This window comes from Adiantum capillus-veneris, chromosome 26, assembly GCF_014529385.1.
Source record: "Adiantum capillus-veneris isolate H3 chromosome 26, ASM1452938v2, whole genome shotgun sequence".
Taxonomy (NCBI): domain Eukaryota; kingdom Viridiplantae; phylum Streptophyta; class Polypodiopsida; order Polypodiales; family Pteridaceae; genus Adiantum; species Adiantum capillus-veneris.
The window spans coordinates 48,075,989-48,093,919 of NC_140956.1; positions in this window are offsets into that span (position 1 = coordinate 48,075,989).

Genomic DNA, 17,931 nt, shown 5'->3' on the forward strand with positions numbered 1-17,931 from the left:
AGCATGGTGCAATAGTAGCAAGTGGTAGAGATATGGTACATTGTCATTGATTGATGAGTGGGGAGATGGACAACTCAAATTTGTTAGAAGTCCTCTGAAGGATGAGTTGATTGCAACCGAGAGGAAGGAGAGAGCCTCCACGGTTCATTTCAAAAAAAACCTTTGGAAACATTTCATTTGAAATGAAAAAGTGAAGAGTTAAGTACTTAGATGGTAAAAAATAAAAGGACTTTTTGATTGATTGATTGTTGACAATGTAAAGTCAAAAGATTAGAACTTAGTCTGGTAATTCAAAGTCAAAAAAGTAGTACTCTATCTACATTTATATTATTTACAGTTCTTGGAAAGGCCATGGAGTTTCACTTCTGTCCTCAAATTCAAGGGTGACCACTAACTACTTCTTTTCTGAAAGCCATTTGAAGAGTAGCTCTACTTTGCATTTTGAAGGCCATGAAGAACTCCCCTCTATGTGTCGCCCAATTAACCTCTCTCAACACGCTTGCACAATGAACCTCTCTCAACACGCTTTCACAGTGAACCTTCCATGCGGTAAATGATCTTTGATCTCGGCACATCCGTGTTAGTGTGTGTGTGTGTGTGTGTGTGTGTGTGTGTGTGTGTGTGTGAGAGAGAGAGAGAGAGAGAGAGAGAGAGAGAGAGAGAGAGCCGTTTTAGATGTGTGTATGAGAGATAGAGTTGGCGTGCCATTTGTTGTGGTATTGGAGCATTGCGGAGGTCTTCCACATTTGCATTGCATTAATGAAGTGCAATGAGCTCAACAATTTATCCATGGGAGTATAATAATTTGTTGTGGACGTCTTAAACACATTGTGTGTGTACATGTGCGTGTGCGTGCGTGCGTGCGTACATGTGTGTGGGTGTGTGTGTGTGTGTGTGTGTGTGTGTGTGTGTGTGAGAGAGAGAGAGAGAGAGAGAGAGAGAGAGAGAGAAAGAGAACCATTCTATACTTTTATGTGTGGATGAGTGTGCTGAAAAATAGAGAATGGTCCATGCGAATCATTCTGTGTGTGTGTGTGTGTGTGTGTGTGTGTGTGTGTGTGTGAGAGAGAGAGAGAGAGAGAGAGAGAGAGAGAGAGAGAGAAAGAGAACCATTCTATACTTTTATGTGTGGATGAGTGTGCTGAGAAATGGAGAATGGTCCATGCGAATCATGCTCTGTGTGTGTGTGTGTGTGTGTGTGTGAGAGAGAGAGAGAGAGAGAGAGAGAGAGGGATCTCACATCGGAACTAGAGTCAGAGGGAAGGGAGAATAAACATTGGTCTTACATCAACAATCGATGAAGTTTGCAATCGAGAATCGAGAATCGAGAATTGACAATTGACATCTACAGAATTGAGAGTCGACGTAATAAAAAAAGTTTGATCCAATGAATCCAAGGCAGAAAGCGTGCATACCCAAGGCAGGAGCGTCCTCAACATATGGCAAAGGCAGACAATGTGAGGCAACTCTAACAACTCTTCGATATTTTTGAAGGTTTTTATGCTACATTTTTGTGAGCTTTGTGGTTTCCTTCGGGTTGACTTAGAATTTAAAAGTAAATCTCAAAATTTGTAGGTGGGATTACACATAGCCTAGATTTTTTCAACCGCTTAAAAGCAAATTAGAATTTTTGAAGCAAATCATAAAAATTTATAAGAGGAATTACACTAAATCGAGTTGAGGCGCGATGTTGTTTTCCAAAAACATGAAAAACTTAGGTATGAGAAATTTTAGGGGTAACTTTATTATATTTGAAGGCTTTTACACTCAATTTTTTAATACTTTGTACATATAGAGATAATTTTCTAAATTTGTAGGTGAGATTACATTAGAGCTAGGTTTTTTTGAGCATTTGTCCGTACTATGATTTTTCCCAAGAAAAATAGAAGCAAATTTACTATAAAATTTGAAGGTTTTTGCACTAAACTTCTTTGTTTGCACTTTGTAGATTCTCTAAACTTTGATTTAGGTTTTCTTAACTTTGTAGTTTCTTTGAACTTTGGAGGTGGTCTTTCAATTCAAAAGTTAAGGTTGTGATGTTAAGTGTCATTCCTTTTGCATTCATGGCTCAGTTAGAGGATGTCGATGTTGTATTTTTTATGTTTCTAATTCAGTATCGTTGAGTGAGTGCTGCTGAAAACAAAAATTTTAAAAAATCAGAGGTAAATCTTGAAATTTATAGGTGGAATTACATTAAAACTACGTTTTTTTGCAATGTTGTGGGTGTCCTAATCTTCAAATTACATTTTACAAGTGTGTAGCCCATCCGCGAGAGAGAGAGAGAGAGAGAGAGAGAGAGAGAGAGAGAGAGAGGCCCCTTTCCTTGGCACCCAATCCATTCTCTCTCTTTCTTTGCCTTGGCTTCCACACCCCCCCCCAAAAGACCTTTCCTTATATTACATGGCAGGGGCCTCCAAGGTGCATAAGCTATAGTTGAGAAATTTGTAGGTGGGATTGCACTAAACCTAGGTTTTTCTGGAGCACTTGGGTACAGAATAGGTTTCTACTATTACTCAATAGTCCATTATCTATACTCTTTATAATGAACCTCAAAAAATTAGAGGAAGGAGAGGGCCTCCACATGTCGCATTTTTGGTTGATTTGCGTGGCCCGTTGGATCAATGTCGATATTAAGATGTTGAGTCCTAACCTTAAAAAATTGCATAAAGTAGTTCAGATTGCAACTCCATCCTTTCCCAACGACTTGCAATAGTCAAATTTGTGAGTCTTACAAGTTGTCAATCTATGTGTGTGTACGCGCGCACGCGTGTGTGTGTGTATGTGTGTGTGTGTGTGTGTGTGTGTGTGAGAGAGAGAGAGAGAGAGAGAGAGAGAGAGAGAGAGAGAGAGAATGTAGAATATACAAATCCAATCTTTTTCAACAACATACAGATTATAGTAGCCAAAATTGTCCACCTGATAGTTTGCATGTGTATGTACACGCTCTGTGTGTGCGTGCATATCACTGCTACAGTGTGTGTGTGTGTATGTGTGTGTGTGTGTGTGTGTGTGTGTGTGTGTGTGTGTGTGTGTGTGTGTGTGTGAGAGAGAGAGAGAGAGAGAGAGAGAGAGAGAGAGAGACTTTCCTTGGCAACTTGGTAGCCCACCAAAATGACTACGAAGCATCAAAACCTGTCTACCTTTAACCAAGTGAGAGTCATGAGAAGCCCGTATATTAGCAAGCCATGGTTTTGATAGCATGGTGCAATAGTAGCAAGTTGGTAGAGATGTGGTACATTGTCATTGATTGATGAGTGGGGAGATATGGACAACTCAACTTTGTGAGAAGTCGTGTGAAGGATGGGTTGATTGCAACCTGATGCATGGTTTTTAGGACCCCTTCTGAAGATGCAATAAAGGCACAGTCAGTTGTTGGGGAGATGAGGATACTCTAGTCCAAGGGATCTCGAAAGAGAAGAAAAATCTACTTCACAAGCACCAAAGAGTAAAAAGTGCCATGGACAGAAGATACGTGGGAACGAGCTCTTATGCATGCCTACAACCTATATCTTACAGAATAGCCCATTCTAGGTGTGAATTTCTAGTGAAATTTACACGAGGATGTTCATGTGGACTCACAGCACAGCATACTCCGTTTTCACTTTTTTTACCGACAGTAAATATTTTTTACCACAGTAAATATTTTTCACCTACATGGTAAATACAAATCACTTTTTACCCACAGTAACTTTTTTTACCCATGGTAAATATTTTTTTACTACACCATAAGTATTTGGTAGGTAACAGTTCACTGTTACTAGAAGCAGTGATTGGGCATCAACAATGCAGTTACAGGAGGAGAAAAGGGGAAAATCTTATGGTAAAGGTGAGTCAACAGGGATAAAGACTTTTGAGTTGAAAAGAGACATGTTGATTTTTTCAAAGAACACATATCAAAAGAAGCCATGGTTGAGGATTTTTTGAGAATTTGATATTCAGGAGGACCCAGCTACCACCTCCCCCCCGCAGGTCCCCCCCTGACATGTGCAGAACCTCCAGTTTCAACAGCCACCTTACCTGCTCTTAAATGCTGGTCAAGGCCTTATCCCCATGTATCACAATCAGAAAAAATCAGCATTTACCCTCCCCTCTCACATCACTCTAGAGAATATCTTGATGGTGACATATCAGGTGACCTCAATCTGTTGACCACCCTAAGCAAAAAGTAACCTCAATCAGCGGATTTAAGCATGTTTATCCCTAATCCTAAACCCTCTCAGAAACCTATATAAGGAGGCCTTCTCTCACTCAAAACCAACACTTCACCCACTTCACCAAGCAATGAAGCTATGACGACATTGCTCACAACGAGGAGCCATGGATGGACCTCTACTCTCTCTCCCTCTCTCTCTCTCTCCCTCCAGTGTGCTACATTACTAGCCCTAAAATCTAAATAAGGAGTCTTCTCTCATGCTCCATAGCCACCATCCTCGCCATCATTCTCTAAGGTATTGATGTGTTGTTAGTAGGATCATACCTACTTGCTGGGTTGATTGTTTTTGACAAGGGATTATGCCGTCCTTGGCTTGCTTCTCTATATCCTTGTTATGTATGATCAGATGCCGTTGGATTGTTAAGCTGATGTCTTGTGTATATATATGCTACATAAGGTCCCTAAGCTTCGTTTCTATGTGTTTTGCCATATGTTTTGATGCCATCATAATGCCAGAAGTCTCACTTGCCTATGTGCACTATGTGTGAGGTCCCTAAACCTCTTAATTTAGGGTGGTGCCCCCTTTGTTTTGTTCTTTGCTTGTTTGCATGAGGCGTGGTTTGTGGAGTGTGCATGAGTACAGAGGCCACCCGATTGCACTGCTCTTTTTCCCGCTATCATTTTGGTGCCCCCACTGAGGAGGGCTACACAGGCCTTCAGTCCACAAGCAATGAAGATGTGCAATCTACAACATGGACGAATGGTGAGGAGTTTGCAAATTGGAGAACAGAAGAGGAGGAGGCTTTAGAGGCCTTAAAAGCTTTCATCGAGGTCTTGTTACCAGGTTGCAGTGTCATTGAAATTCAAGAAGTAAGTTCTTCTACATGCCTTGTTCGTGATCGTCACCAACGAAGGAGAGTAAGAAGAATAGCTTGATATATCTCTCCTCTCAACCTATGAGTGCTCCAGAAACCTCCAACGCACACGAGCTTGAAATATTCTACATCAACATACACGAAGGTACTTTGACACACATTAAGGGAAGAGAAAGCATCACCAGACCTCTCTTTCCTGAGGAGCCGACTAAGAGGAGGAAGATCACCTCTACACCTAAGTGGCCCAAGGTCGCAACGCGTGCTCAAGCGTAAGGTAACATTTGGCTTAATCTCATTAATAAGGGATTACATGACCACTACAGGCAAGAAAAAGGCTAGTGAGCAACCAACTTCAACCTCCAACTTGCAACCACGACTCTCACCCCTAAATCCTCCTGAAGCAAAGAGGCGAAGGCTTGCCTACAAGATTGCCGCCCGTCTGCGAGTGCTCCCAGTGCACTTTGTGAATCCAGACACCACCAATCCCAAGCCAACCTCCTGTCCGCGTGAAGATCACTTTGGATATTGTCCAAAGTGCTTTGGAGACCGGGTGAAAAGCCTCCCTGCCCTACCTTTGCTTCTAATTTTCAAGAAGTTATCTCAATCTAAGGAAACTATCTTAGTTGATGATGTGCTGCACATTAATGGTGTCACTTTCATTCGTCATGCTGATTATGGTAATAGCATCCAATTGTTGCTTGCTAAAAGGCTCAACATTGTACAAAGTGTTGCCATCACGCCTTACGTCTTCACAGATGCATCAGGAAGAGTCGAAGTGATCCGAGGTGCTGACCTTCTGTGGCTGATCAGGCTCATTGGTCCCAAGGTGGTGCAACTAAGCTAAGCTCTTGTGTCAAAGAATAGCCCTGTTGTTTGGAGCCGAGAGACTTGGGGAAATCTTGCGCTCTCCTCATCCTGTCATTCTACCCTTACTAGACTATTACCATTCCTTTGATGTGTCGATCTTCATCCTATTTTGAGCTAAGTTGTGCTAAATCTTCAAATTGTAATTACCATACTCTATTTTAAAATAAATTGGAGCTGTTTGTGTAATTGTTTACTCTCTCACTTATGGCCTTCCCTAATTTTTATGGTAAGCCTGGGGAGGGTGCTCCAGACTTTTTGGATAATTTCGAAATGGCCTTTCTGGTATCAGGAAGGGATGACGAAGCTACTAAGTTAAGGGCCTTTCCTTTGGTCTTGAGGGAAGGTGCAAAATTATGGTATCAAACTTTGGCACCTGAAGAAAGAAGAGACTGGGAGTCCTTAAAGATGGCCTTCATCAAAGAATTTCGCCGCCATAAGCCTCCTGAGGAGATATGGAGACAGCTCTTAGAGCTACGCCAAACATCACCCAATGACTATAGAAGCTATGAAGGAAAGTTTTCCAGCCTATGGGAGAAATGGTGTGCATCACTAGGTGAAGGAGAAAGGGCGCCAGAATGCCTAAAGAAGGACTGTTTCCTGGCAGGGCTTTACCCCATCCTTCGAGAAAAGGTAAAAGGTAAATTCCCAGATACCTTTGATAAAGCTATGACTTATGCAAGGGAGAAGGATAGGAAGTTAAAATTCCAAGCTCAACTACAAGGGGGAATGGAGCCTCCACCGCTAGCTCAACCTACAGCAAGGGTAGTAGCAGGGACAGGAGCAACAGACCAAGAGTCCTCTCAACAAATCACCAATCAACTAGAGAGCCTGTCCATCAATCTGGTCAAGGTGTAAGGGCTCCCCAGCCAGGAAATGAACGAAATAGACAAGAAGGACAAAGGCAAGCACGTGCGTACATTTGCTACAACTGTGGAGAGGTAGGTCACGGCATGTATTATTGCCCCCATCCACGACGCTATCAAGGAAATGGTAATCAAAGACGGCCTCCTCGCCAGCAACTCACTCCTCCTCGAGCTAGGCCACTAAATGGACAAAATGCACACGTGGCTCCACCAATCTAAATATTGAGACCCCCTCCTCCACCACCACAAGCACCAGCAGAGATCCATCCACTACCATCGGGAGGGGAGGACAGGGCTGTCTCTGTCATAAGTCTTGACAATGGTAAGGATAAAGGGAAAGAAAAAATGGAGGAAGCTGTTGCCATGCCAATAAAGAGAGTTAGGAGACAAAGAACTGATGAAATGGAAGCTTCAGATCCGGATAAAGGGAATGAGGGTTCCTCCCAAGTGATAGGAGACAAGAAAAGGAAGAGTAGGTCAAGGAGGCACATAGGAGTAGAAGACTTTCCACTTGGGGTAGGATCCATACCTTACGACTTGGTAGCAGATGTGAGTAAGCAAGGACCAAAGATTTCATGGCAGCAACTCCTCCACCTTTCCCCAAAGATGCGTAGAACCTGGTCTAAGATGGTCAGCACCAGGAGGGCTAAGGCAAAGTCAGTTGGGTCTATTAGTGCAAGAGGCATGGAGGATATCGTGCCAGTCATTGATGCAGAGATTAAGAGTCAGCGAGTCTCCAATGTGTACGTAGATGGTGGAGCCGAGATTTGTGTTATGACAGAGAAATTAATGCACAGGTTGGGTTTGGAAGTAAACGAGCAAACTTCCTTACAAGCTAAGATGGAAAATAATGTAAGGGTGGCTTGTGTGGGAAAGGTTAATGGAGTGAAGGTTTCAGCTTTTGGTGTGGCAATCTCAATTGATGCTTATGTGATCCCAACTAAGGGGGAGGGCTATCCGCTAATCCTTGGAAGACCTTGGCTTATGGCTATGAAAGCTAGGCAAGATTGGGAGACAGGCTCCCTTGAGTTGCGACCAAATCATAAGGTAGGTGGCAAGCAACAAAAAATTGTGTATGACATGAAGCAGGGTAGACAACAAGACCTAGAGATGGAGACTTCTATGAATGAATGGAGCACAAGCAGCTGCTCTTCATCTGAGGATGAGTCATCTGAGGAGGATGCTAGCTCTTTGGAAGTCATGGGTATAATACTGCGAAACCCACAAGGAGAAGGTGGTCAAGACTCTCTAAACAAGGAAGAAGCCACAGGCTTAGAGTAGATGCTAGCTAAGGACCTACTAGAAGAAGAGAGAGAACCCTACTAAAGAAGCATGCTGGACTCTTTATAACTGATTACGAGCACATTAAAGGAGTGACTGTAACCCAACACCATATCCAATTAAAGGAAGGTGCCAAACCAGTGGTGCAAAGGCTAAGGAGATTAGGGCTAGTGCAACAAGATGCACTCTTAAAATAAGTAAAAAGATTACTCAAGGCAGGATTTATCTACCCAGTGGAAGATTCTGAGTGGGTGTCTCCAGTTGTGGTAGCACCAAAGAAAAATGGGAAGTGGAGGGTATGTGTGGATTACAAGCCTCTAAACGCAGCCACAAAAAGGGACCATTTTCCTTTGCCTTTTCAAGATGAAATACTAAATGAAGTGGCTGGTCATGAAAGGTACACGGTGTGTGATGGGTACTCAGGCTACTTCCAAATCAGAATTGCAGATGAAGACCAAAGAAAGACTACCTTCATAACACCTTGGGGGTGTTTTGCTTATAGAGTTATTCCTTTTGGTTTAACTAATGCCCCAGCTACTTTCCAGAGGTTTATGAACTTGGTGTTTCAACCTTACTTTGGTAAGTCCATACGAGTCTTCATTGATGATTTTTGCATTTACAGCTCTAGGGAAGTACATCTGTCCAAGGTTGATGAAGGTTTCACCCGTCTGGCCCAATTGGGTGGGCAATTGAATAAAGACAAGTGCCCCATAGGTGAGAGCAAGGTCACTCTACTAGGCCATGTTGTGTCTCAAGATGGTATTGAGGCTGACCCTGAAAAGGTAAAGACATTGTTAGCTTTACCTACTCCTTCAAACGTGAAGCAACTAGTCTCCTTCATTCAAAAGGTTCGCTACATGGGACGATTCATACATCTCCTTTCTCAGGCAATCTATCCTTTGCAGCAGCTCACTAAACACACTACATTGACATGGAGTGAGGAGGGTGAAAGGTGCTTTCAAGAAGTTAAAACCATTTTGAGATCATTGCCTGTCGTCCTACAACCCACATGGGGTGAATTATTCTATGTAAATCCTAGTGTAGGTCCAGAAGCTCTAGGAGCTGTCTTGATGCAAAAAGACCCAAAGACATCTCTCATGAGACCAGTCTACTTCTCTAGTAGAGTGATGACAGCTGCTGAAAAGGGTTTCAGCGCAACTGAGCAATTGGTGCTAGCTCTTAAGTTTGCAGTGGAGAAGTTTCGGGCTTACTTACTTCCGAGACAATTTGTGGTGATCACAACTGAGGAGGTTTTTCCATATGCCCTACAACACATGGAATTGTCTCAAAGAATAGCAAAGTGGGTGGTGCAGATTCAAGAGTTTGACTACACACTACAAGTAGAGGATTCCACCCGTGCTTGTTTGGCAGATGTCCTCACACAAAGGTGTTATGAGAAGGCCAAGAAAGAGGCACCTAGTAAGGTACCGCCTATCCCGGAGCCTGAAGATCTACTGGGAGCACACAGTCTGTATTTTGATGGGGCTTACAAGAGGACCAAAGACAAGGCATCAGCAGGCATAGTAATATTAGGTCCAAAGAAGGAGAAGATCTTTGCAAAAGGGTTTCATCTAAAAGAGGTTCATTATAACAATGAGGCAGAGTACCATGCCCTTGTTTTAGGGTTGCAATGTTGTCTTCTCAGGGCATCACAAAGCTAAATGTTTTTGGTGACTCCATGTTGATTGTTAAGCAAATGGTTGGTGTATGGGCCTGTAAAAATGACAAATTGTCTGTTAAGATGAGGGAAGCAAAGGCCTTGTTGAAGGGTTTTAAAGAAGTTCGAGTGCACTTTGTACCTAGAGATCAAAATCGAGAAGCAGATGCCTTAGCAGGTGAAGAACTACAAACTCTCATAGTAGGTGCTATCCTTGTGAAAAGTCCTTTATACCAGGGAAAGGAGGAGCTGCATGATTTACTTTACTTTCTTGAGCATTGTGAAGCACCCTCTAGTATGAGTAAAAGTGAACGTAGGTGGTTGGCAAAAAAGGCTACCAGCTATAGCTTAGTGAATGAGGACTTGTATTGTAGAGGGAAAGATGCTGTCTTAAGGAGAGTTCCTGCATCCCAAGAGATAAAGGATATTTTGTTTAGTTGTCATGAAGGTGTGTGTGGTGGCCACTTTGCACAAGAGATTACTAGCAGAAAGATTTTACAAGCAGGGTTCACGTGGCCAAGCCTCCATCGAGATGTACAACATTGGTGCCGCACATGTGAGGTTTGCCAAAAAGCTGGACCAAGGCGTCTTACCCATGAAAATCAGCATCCAATCAAAACCTATGGGCCATTTGAAAAATGGGGGATAGATGCAATAGGGCCACTACCTTGCACTCAATCAGGGAAGGAATACATCATTATGGGGGTGGAGTACATGACCAGATGGGCAGAAGCTCGTCCGACAAAGCGCATCACAGCCAAGGACGTGAGTGATTTCATTTTTGAATGCCTTTGTTGTCGTTTTGGCACACCTTTGGAGATTCTCTCGGATAGGGGACCGGGATTTCGAGCTGATTTAGTCGGGCAATTGATGAGCAAGTTAAAAATCAAGCGCAGGCACTCTACACCATACTACCCTCAGTGCAATGGTCTTGTGGAAAAGGTAAATGGTCTTATATGTAAAATCATCACTAAGCAAGTGCATTTACATCCTAAGGCATGGGACAAACACCTAGATGCAGCACTTTGGGCCTACAGAACATCCTTTAAAACATCCTTGGGGTATACACCTTTTCACTTGGTTTACGGGCAAGAGGCACTATTGCCTATAGAAGTGGAGCTAGCGAGCCTCCGAGTTCTAAAAGCACATCAAGAGGATAGTCAAGAGAAGCAGGTGGAAGGAAGAATCATCGATTTGGAGAGGTTAGGGCTAGATCGAGAGTCAGCAGTGAAGTACTATGCAACCCAGGCAGAGAAGAAACGAAAGAAGTTCAATCACAACCTTGTCAAGAAAGGTATCAAGGAAGGTTCTTTAGTGCTCAGATATGACAATCGCTTTGATCGCAGGAAGGATGGTAAGTTCTTGCTTAAGTGGGAAGGCCCTTTTGTAGTGATACAGAGGTTCTCAAATGGTAGTTACCAACTAGGTGACCTAGATGGTAAGGTACATCAGACCCCGGTAAATGGTTGGCGATTGAAGGCCTACCAATGTCGTCTTTCACAGCCATATGCTGGTGAAATCAATGCTAAGGATGGTTCAGAGGAGAGCTCATCATATTCGAGCTCCAACTAAGGTAATAATCATGTACAACCTTCGTTTCAAAACAAAAAAAAAATGAGAAGAAAAAAAAAAAAGAGAATGCTACCACTGAAAGCGGATATTGACAATGGATGGGGTATGGCTTTCAAGGGTCTAGGAGACCAGTTGTTAGTCATGGATGGATACAATTATTCATCAGAAAGAACTAAACAAGGTGCATCAGCCAAGAAAGCAGTAACATGGAAAATTCAATTGGTACCAGGTGGGTAAGTATTCAAGAGAACCCTATTGTAGCACAACCTACAGCTAGAGGCATCAAATACCTCTAGCTTAAGGGGGAGGGCTATATGATGCATGGTTTTTAGGACCCCTTCTGAAGATGCAATAAAGGCACAGTCAGTTGTTGGGGAGATGAGGATACTCTAGTCCAAGGGATCTCGAAAGAGAAGAAAAATCTACTTCACAAGCACCAAAGAGTAAAAAGTGCCATGGATAGAAGATACGTGGGAACGAGCTCTTATGCATGCCTACAACCTATATCTTACAGAATAGCCCATTCTAGGTGTGAATTTCTAGTGAAATTTACACGAGGATGTTCGTGTGGACTCACAGCACAGCATACTCCGTTTTCACTTTTTTTTACCGACAGTAAATATTTTTTACCTACATGGTAAATACAAATCACTTTTTACCTACAGTAACTTTTTTACCCATGGTAAATATTTTTTATTGCACCATAAGTATTTGGTAGGTAACAGTTCACTGTTACTAGAAGCAGTGATTGGGCATCAACAATGCAGTTACAGGAGGAGAAAAGGGGAAAATCTTATGGTAAAGGTGAGTCAACAGGGATAAAGACTTTTGAGTTGAAAAGAGACATGCTGATTTTTTCAAAGAACACATGTCAAAAGAAGCCATGGTTGAGGATTTTTTGAGAATTTGATATTCAGGAGGACCCAGCTGCCACCTCCCCCCCGCAGGTCCCCCCCTGACATGTGCAGAACCTCCAGTTTCAACAGCCACCTTACCTGCTCTTAAATGCTGGTCAAGGCCTTATCCCCATGTGTCACAATTAGAAAAAATCAGCATTTACCCTCCCCTCTCACATCACTCTAGAGAATATCTTGATGGTGACATATCAGGTGACCTCAATCTGCTGACCACCCTAAGCAAAAAGTAACCCCAATCAGCGGATTTAAGCATGTTTATCCCTAATCCTAAACCCTCTCAGAAACCTATATAAGGAGGCCTTCTCTCACTCAAAACCAACACTTCACCCACTTCACCAAGCAATGAAGCTATGACGACATTGCTCACAACGAGGAGCCATGGATGGACCTCTACTCTCTCTCCCTCCAGTGTGCTACATTACTAGCCCTAAAACCTAAATAAGGAGTCTTCTCTCATGCTCCATGGCCACCATCCTCGCCATCATTCTCTAAGGTATTGATGTGTTGTTAGTAGGATCATACCTACTTGCTGGGTTGATTGTTTTTGACAAGGGATTATGCCGTCCTTGGCTTGCTTCTCTATATCCTTGTTATGTATGATCAGATGCCGTTGGATTGTTAAGCTGATGTCTTGTGTATATATATGCTACATAAGGTCCCTAAGCTTCGTTTCTATGTGTTTTGCCATATGTTTTGATGCCATCATAATGCCAGAAGTCTCACTTGCCTATGCGCACTATGTGTGAGGTCCCTAAACCTCTTAATTTAGGGTGGTGCCCCCTTTGTTTTGTTCTTTGCTTGTTTGCATGAGGAGTGGTTTGTGGAGTGTGCACGAGTACAGAGGCCACCCGATTGCACTGCTCTTTTTCCCGCTATCACAACCGATCGGCCGAAAGCATTCCATGTGAACACACACACACACACACACACACACACACACACACACACACACACAGAGAGAGAGAGAGAGAGAGAGAGAGAGAGAGAGAGAGAGAGAGAGAGAGAGAGAGAGAGAGAGAGAGAGAGAGAGAGAGAGAGAGAGAGAGAGAGAGAGGGCGCTATTGAACAAGTCTTCAACTTAAAAGAATTGAGAAATGGAGGAAAGAAGGTGATAAAAGAGATATCAAAGACCTACTTGTGATTCCTAGGACTACTATTCCATTGTGTGTGTGTGTGTGTGTGTATGAGAGAGAGAGAGATCCAATTACCATGGTTTTCTAGAGAGATAGAAAGATAGAGAGAAGGCGTACATATGCATTGTTATCTTTCTATAGTGATTCCAAGGACTACGTTTCCATTGTGTGTGTGTGTGTGTATGTATGAGAGAGAGAGAGAGAGAGAGAGAGAGAGAGAGATCCAATTGCCATGCCTTTCTTGGCCGCAGCAACGTGCGGGTCACATACTAGTTTTAATTAAAAAGTATGATTTAAAGTGATTCTATACATTAAAACCAATCAAATACAAATTCTTTTGGGATTCAATTTATTATAAATTGTATACACTGTTATGCATCTTGAGATTTGGTTCAATAAAACTTATCAAAACATAAATTTAATTGTGACTATCTAAGCATGAAAATAAGAATATAAATGCTTTAGTAAAATTTTTCTTGTGGAGTTTGCTATGATTTATTGATCAATCTAACTTTTTGAAGTCATGCTCATCTTAATAGCTTATATTGCGTGTTAAACAAGAATTTTTAGTGTGCAGTTTTGCAATGTAAAGAAAAGTATTTATATTTTTCATAAATAACACTAATTATTATCCCAAGTAATTCTTAAATAGCCTAAGTGAATTAAAGAGAGATAGTTTAGATACATTCATACACAAAGAGATAATTAGAGACACTTACTTTATTGGAAGTCTTTAAGCTAATAGCCATGACTCTATAAATAAGAGCCTCACTTAGCCTAGTTTTTCTTTTGAAAAGTTCAAGATTTTGTATGTGGGATTCTTGTTAGACCTCTCAAGAACACCAATTAAATACCATAACAAGGCTTATATTTGCTAAGATTTAAAAGAAATTATATGTGAATTGTAAGAAACAATATGAAACTTCACATAGGCATTCTAAAAGAATTAGGAATGGAAAGTCAAACCACAGTAATGCTATGCTTTGCTATATTGTTTCATATTGTAAGAAACAATATGAAACTTCACATAGGCATTCTAAAAGAATTAGGAATGGAAAGTCAAACCACAGTAATGCTATGCTCTGAAATGAATGACAAGAGAATTTTATAATTGTTTGTACGGAAAGGTAGATCCAATCACTATAAGGAAATAATAAACTTGCATAATGTCCATGAAAAGGTGATGTAAGGAAACAATTGAAGGGACAAAAAGGTTATTTTACAAAGACCCTTGCCATCTGGCGCTCATCAAAGAATCCAGCAGCCTCGGTGTTGCAACAACCTTGCACAATGAACCCTATGGCCTTCCACAGGCCAAAAACCGCTTCCCTGCATGTGCTCTCTTGTGCAGAGCTTCACATTCTACATCGTCATAACACACCCTACTACCCACAGTCAAATGGTTTGGTTGAGAAAAAGAATACGATTAGTAGTCTTCAACACCTTCTTAGGACAACCAAACTCCTTTATTGGTAGTTACAATTCATGCCATACAAACACATATGCCCCGGTTGGGGAATGGGAAGGGAGAGAGATTGGAGGGAGCTTTTGAGGGAGGGATGTGATTGAAACAATTTAATTACAATATTGTTTTATGACGTACGACGACAGGTGAACACACGAAGCATATCCTCCATTAGGAAAATTTTGGACTCAAAAAATGACTTTTTGGCATTGGAGAGAGAATGTTGTTCGACCAATAGAGTTTGAGTCACCACAACGGTAGCTCCAATTTATTTGATTTTTATCTCAAATTTTTGTGTTTTCAAAAAAGAGTTTTTTTAAAAAAAAAGATCTGAATAAGAAGATACGACGCGGTTTGTGCAAATTATTCCCCTGCCATGGCCGACGAACGCCGAATGTGCCATAACTCACATTCAATGAGGCACACCTTTTGATGAACACTTTTCAAGCTACTACTTCTTGTGTAAACTAGTGAGCCTCTTTTCTTCCATCATTTTTGCATAGTGTCACTTCGTAGCTAATAGAAGAAGAGATGGAAGGAAGACGACCACGACGACCATCCGCCTCTGTTAAATCTGTGGAACTACTCAACAGCTTTGACTTAGACCATGGTCGTTGGATGTCTACCATAGTCACAATTGGTAGTTGGGTTCTACTTCAAACAAGAAGAAGAAAACGGATCGAAAATGAATTCATCAACAGCTACAAAGGACGTGTGAAAGATTTTCGCTTGTCTCAAATGGGAAAGACAGTGAAAGAGGTGCTCATTGAGAATGTATATATGCACTCCGAACTACGACTACAACAGTCACCGTTGAGGTTTCCTGCTCATAGACCAAACTGTGTGACTACTATATTGCTAAAAGGTCTTTAAAGATCCTTCAAGTTATTTTGTTGACTATTTCTTGTGACCATTCTCTTATCTCTTATCTTTTGTTTTTGCATATATTTATCCTTATAACAAAGAAGATTGGCAACCAGTTGACTCCATAATTGGTATTTTTGATGCTTTTCATGCTTCGGTGGGAGAACTTATGTACAGAACTAGTGTGAGAAGAGCTCTCGCAGAGAGGGGAGTTTTCTTTTACGACTACTTTTACAACGCCCCTTGCTCTGTCCATGGATTTGGCACTTTGAAACCTTTCCCTCTTCCCCAACAAGATTCCCCAAAGTGGCCAGTTCCAACTTCAGAAACCTCTGAGTGTTTTAGACTCAAGCTTCATTAGGAAATTTTGAAGTGTTTGCAACCAAACATTGCAAGTAGGCAAGTACGAGTCAGTCTATTTATGCCATTACATGTCTTTATAGATTTCTTCCACAATGAGGAGGTTAGAAAAACAGAAACCATGTTCATCTGCAAATCCCAAACTTGCCTTGATTTTTTGGATGATAATTGGGATGTCAGTGATTCTGAAGGCATTTTGTGCAAAGTTGACAAGCGCTCGGTTGTGTGCAAGTGTATAATAGCATCACAGAATTTTATAGTTTCTTTCTACTACATGAGGTGGCATCGAGTGAAATGATCAATTGGTAGCTATGGATCAAGATTTAAGTGACAATGATTTTAATCCCTTGATGTCCATCGAGATATGGTTTTCAAAGTATTTGCTTACAGTTGTTGTGGTCAGGTCAAATGTCACTTTAAGACAGGTTTGAGAGGATCTGTTAAATGAGTCCGATTTCAATTTGCCTTCAAAATTTGTTCTCAAGTGTAACACGCGAAAGGTACTAAGCTACATGTATTACTTTTATACGTTAATGTTTCTATCGTGCTCATGTATCCCAATGTCTTATCGCGTACGTTGCATTGCAGGTACCTCACAGACAAGAAAATACGACTTTTTGTGCACAGATTACCAGCGACAGACTTGAAATAGTGAACTAACTGTACACAATGATTCAAATACTATTCTCAAAGATTACTCGACAAAGGCAGCTCTCTACATTACCAAACACCATTGGATCCTCACTCTCCCATTTTTTTGGAAAGGTGTACACAACATTTTGTAAACTTTGAACCATAATCAAAACAAAAATCAAATTTGGATCTGCTTGTAATCAATTTGTCAAAAGTACATTTCATAATCTCTTTCTAATCTTGTGCGTGCGGTGATGTGGGGGATGTTGGTTGAGGTTGAGGAGAGGTGGTGGCTTGGGGGTTTGGGGGCTCTGGAGCTGCTTCATAAGTAGGAGAGGTGTTAGGTGGGGGGTTGGGGCGCTCTAGAGCTGCTTCATGAGCAGGAGAGGTGCTGGGTGGGGGGTTTGAGATGTTTCTTGAGGATGAGAGCTGGTGGGAGCTTGGGTTGGGGAGGCATCTGGGGAGAAATTGATATGTGCTTGTGTTGGTATGGCAGACAAGGGGTATCTTGTCGGCGGAGGCCTAGGCGTGGGCCTTAGTGCTGGTGGGATAAAAGCATCACGTGCTCCGTCTGGACGCATGGTCGCACAATTGATCAAGTTTTCAATCATCCTCTTTCTAAACGAAGAAACATCAGCCTTTGAATAATCTGTCGAATTTCTTACCTGCGTTAAGAACATCATGTTTATTAACATAGCTACTAACTTATTAAGATACAAATCTGTAAATGAGTGTCAAATGCTTACACTTCTACGACTTCCATCAAGCATGACCCCTAACAAAATTTCTGCATTGATTAAAACCCTCCATCCACAAGAGTAGGCATCGTCCTGCTTAGGGACTTTGCAACTAATAATTGTAAGATTATCATATATCTGTTCTTGCGTTAAAGATTCAAGAGCAGACACAAGCTTTCGAACAGATCTGCGCAAAATACAATTAAATTTCATAATTAGCGACTTTTAACAAAATTCTATGCGATGTTGAACAAAATACAAAACCTCTTACCTACGTACTTCGCCATGAAATCCATGGGTTGAATTAGCAAGGTAGCACCGGTTTTGTTCAAGGGGTAAGAGAACAAGACTCCAATGAGCGTTGTTACAAATAAACATAAGCAAAACATATGTCATCACAACAAATTAGAGTTTAAGATAAAATAATTTTACTATTGAAAACATTGCGTACCCTTCATTGATAAGCCAAAACAAAAAAAAATTGTCGTCTCCATGTTCACTGACTGGAACCAATCAACTACTTCCACTAAAGATGTATTCTCGACCGTCAAAAT